General features: G+C 37.9%; 1 pseudogene; it reads right to left on the bottom strand.

The window, feature by feature from the left end:
- Nucleotides 1–2651: 2651 nt before the first annotated feature.
- Nucleotides 2652–3082, bottom strand: LOC123935347 (annotated as a pseudogene).
- Nucleotides 3083–3971: the final 889 nt, after the last annotated feature.

The following is a 3971-nucleotide window of genomic DNA, read 5'->3' on the forward strand; positions in this document are numbered from 1 at the left end:
AATAATTTGGAAATAAGCATACAACCTGAGAGTTTAAGAATAATAATCTACTGGGGCACCTGGGTGGCTTAGTCGGTTAAACATCTGACTCCTGATTTCATCTCAGGTTGTGAGATTGAGACCCACACTGGTCTCCATGATGATCATGGAGACTGCTGAGGATTCTCTCTCCCTCTGTCTATGTCCCTCCATTCCCCACTAGTGTGCACTCTCTCTCTCTCTCTACTGAAGAAAGAGAAGAGGAAGAAGAAGAAGAAGAAGAAGAACAAGAAGAAGAACAAGAAGAAGAAGAACAAGAAGAAGAAGAACAAGAAGAAGAACAAGGAGGAGGAGGAGGAGGAGGAGGAGGAGAAGCAGCAGCAGCAGCTGCTGAGGACTCTCTCTCCCTCTCTCTCTGTCCCTCCCTTCCTCACTCATGTGCACTCTCTCTCTCTCTCCACCAAAGGAGAAGGAGAAGGAGAAGAATGAGAGTGAGAATGACAATAAGAATAAGAATAAGAATAAGAATTATCTACTGGCAGTGTTGATTGTTATCTAACTCCTGGACTAAAGATGGAGATAATCTCTACATGTATTACTGAAGGATCTGTGTTTCAGTTCTACAACCAAAAGGAACCAGCAGTAATCTTATGGTGGCAGAGCTGAAATGCACTTGCATTTACTGAGAAAAATGCAAATCCATACTGTGTCCAGGAGACACAATAAGAGCAGTAATAAGTGGCAGACATCAGAAATCATACAGAAAATGTAGAAATTTTTGGAAGAAAATGAAGGAATGGATGGCATAAGTTTGACTCATGAGATGGTAGAACTTCAAAAATATTCAATATGGAAAGGAGAGGTAGAATGACCCAAACATATTTAAGATATTGTGGATCTCTGGCCTTTAAGGAGAGGGCGTCTGAAAGGGAAGATGACTGTAATAAGCCCCATACTATACAACATCCTTGTGGATCAACACAGGCCTTTAGTGAGAAAGCCTACTAGGTAATCAGAGGAAGCCTGGTACAGAGACAGTAAGCAAAACTTTATTGCGAAGGACTATATATTCAGGTTGATAAACTCCAGTACTCGTGGGGCCACTGATAACTAACAGATGACCAAGCAACAGATGGGATAGAGATGTATCTGCAGATACCTTCTTGGCAGGAGATTCAGAGACCAGAAGGTTCTCCATTAACAATGTTCTCATACTATATAAGACTCCACATTCCAGAACTTTGGCACAGCTCCAGGAAATTAGAGGAAAGTGATATAAGAGAACTGTATATCCATCTCGCCCAACATGGGCGATATGATCAGACTGACAATGAATACACAAGATGAAAATAAGGTTTGCTTAAGAATAAAATAAAGAAGGTGTAACATCTCTTTGGGAGACTGTGAAAGCAAACCCTCTCCCTCTAAATCTGAATTAAAATCAATTTCAGAAAGACAAGCAATCGAAAGCTATACAATATGATGTAAATAGTGCCTAGTCAGTTTAAATGTTAAAGGTAGGATTCCCTAACTTGAGAGCAAAAATTATAGTGGTGTGATTAGGTAAATCTTGGCATAATAAAGGAACAAAAAATTATATCATTATTATCATTATTATCTCTTAATTTTATCTTATTCTTCTTTTGACATTCAAAATTTGAGGTTCTTTCTAACATTAACGTAATATTAGCCACATTTACAGTTTAAAAGGAGGCAAGAATACTGTCAACTAGAAAGCGAATCTAAAGGTTATTTGTGTTTGCATTACAGAGTAGCAACAGAAACAGGTGGCTGATCTGGAATATTACTTGAGTGTTGTTACTACACTGAAGAGTTGTTTATAGAAGTGGTGCCAAGCATTAGGAAATGAAAATTTCTGTTTTTCCCTGTTGGTGTTTAGTATCCTGAACCCTTTCCTTCACTTGTGAAAAGATAATAACTTCAGATTCCAAGAGATACTGTAGTGATTTACGAGTACCCCAATGGAAACTCAGCATCAACTTACTAACCAATAGTAAGGACCCATTTATAACATGAATCAGTGAGATGATAGGCACTGAATTGAATAAGAGCCACATTTCTCAACTCTTATTTAGGATTTGAGCATTGATTGCTTGGATATACAGTTACATGTTTTTATGGACTATACGATCTGCTAGATCAGGGTTTGTATGTATGGCCTATGGATCAAATTCAGCCCACCCTCTGTTTTTATAAATAGTTTTATTGGAACACACCAACAATATTTTAGCACTACAATAACATAGTTAAATAGTTGAGGCAGAAATGACATAGCCCCAAAAGACTAAAATATTCACTATCTGGCCTTTTACTAAAAAAGGAAGTTTGCCATTCCTCAGGCTAGATGGTCAAAGTAGATAGAAACCAACCAATATAATTCTTTCAGCAGGTCCACTCCTGCTGAAATTCTGTATTAGGACTTCTGTTCTTTTTGCCTATCCTCTGTTTTTCTGGAATTGTTTATACAAGCCTGGGGACTAGTATCTTCATTCTCAATGAATTAGTCATCTTAAGGACAATAGGTTTAAGAGATTAATATAACCCTTATTTCTTTCTGAATAATATTTTATTTATTTGTTTATTTATTTATTAATTGTTTTTTGGCATGTGAAAATTTATTATTGTCATGTTGTCATCAGCAAAATTTATGATCATGGCCTTTCCTTTTGGCTGTTGCATAAGGGCAAAAGAGAGACATTAGCTACCTTAATTACCCTAAATGAACTCCAGGAATGTCACCAACAGTATGATCTTTGTGACCAAATCCAGCGATCAGAACCTCATCCTTTTCCCCAATAAAATTCAAACAACCATCATTGAGTACAAAGGCTGTGATTTTTTTTTTTTGCCATTATTGATCATGTAGACCCTGACACACTTCTTGATGGCAGAATTTGGCTTTTTGGCTTCAACCCCTATTTTTCCCAGCACAATTCCCTTTGCATGGGCAGCACCTCCAAAAGTGTTGATCTTCAGAACTGTGCTCAAAAAGGGCTTTCTTGTATTGTTTATGATGTCATTTCTGATCTCGTCAGTAGCTATGGAGCTTTCTGGAAGTACTAAGACCAGGACTCTTGCCCATCCTGCCAGCATCACAGGCCTGAGTAAAGAGCTCTAAAGAATATTTTTAAAAGTAAGCAAACAAAAATACATCATATCAAATCTGGATGAGAAGCAATTGGACGTGGACATTCTGTCATTGTGGCAAGCAGCATCTAAGTCACAGATATGGATGACTGAGACCTGAGGACTCTAACAGAATACAAATATCTAGGAAAGAAACAAGCAAAACTGCCTCTTGATGAGGATGATAAGGGACAGGATCTTTGTGGCAGAAGCTTGAAGTGAATGATGGGGATGTACCTTAGGACTTCGTACTGATCTGGGAGAGATGGTGTTTTAGATTATACTAGTACATTTAGAGAAAAACATAAGTTTGTGAAGGCTCTTAAGATTGAAAATTTATGCAAGGCTTTGCTGGACCTTGAGCTTTCTGGCTCACTCCATGAAAGGGCCTCTTATACACAGGGGCCTCTCAGAAGGGGAGACACCAGCTGTGAGTTATATTTTAAAGTGCTAGAAAACAGGCTACACAGAGGGTCTGTGTTTATATTATGAGTCACAGCAGGGACAGGTGGTGGGTCTGGAGCTTAATATCTGCAAATGATGTCTCTGACTGCCAAGATTGTTCAGAGGAGTTTGTTTGTAGGAGTGAGTTTGGAAAAGAAATGTGGAAATGAAAAGGATTCTTTCTCTCAGTGACCACTTTAAATACTGGTTTCTTTCCTTGAATTTGTTAAGAAAAAATGATACCAATATAAAAGGGCTGTTGTAGCAACTTAAATTCATCAACAAAATATGAGCAGAAACTCCAGTAAAAAGAACTAAATGCTAGATAGTACCAGCATTGGGAATAATATGAGAGTGAATAAATGAATGAATGAATGAATGATGGGGGCTATTCTTGATAA

Source organism: Meles meles, chromosome X (genome assembly GCF_922984935.1).
Source record: "Meles meles chromosome X, mMelMel3.1 paternal haplotype, whole genome shotgun sequence".
NCBI classification, from domain to species: Eukaryota; Metazoa; Chordata; class Mammalia; order Carnivora; family Mustelidae; genus Meles; species Meles meles.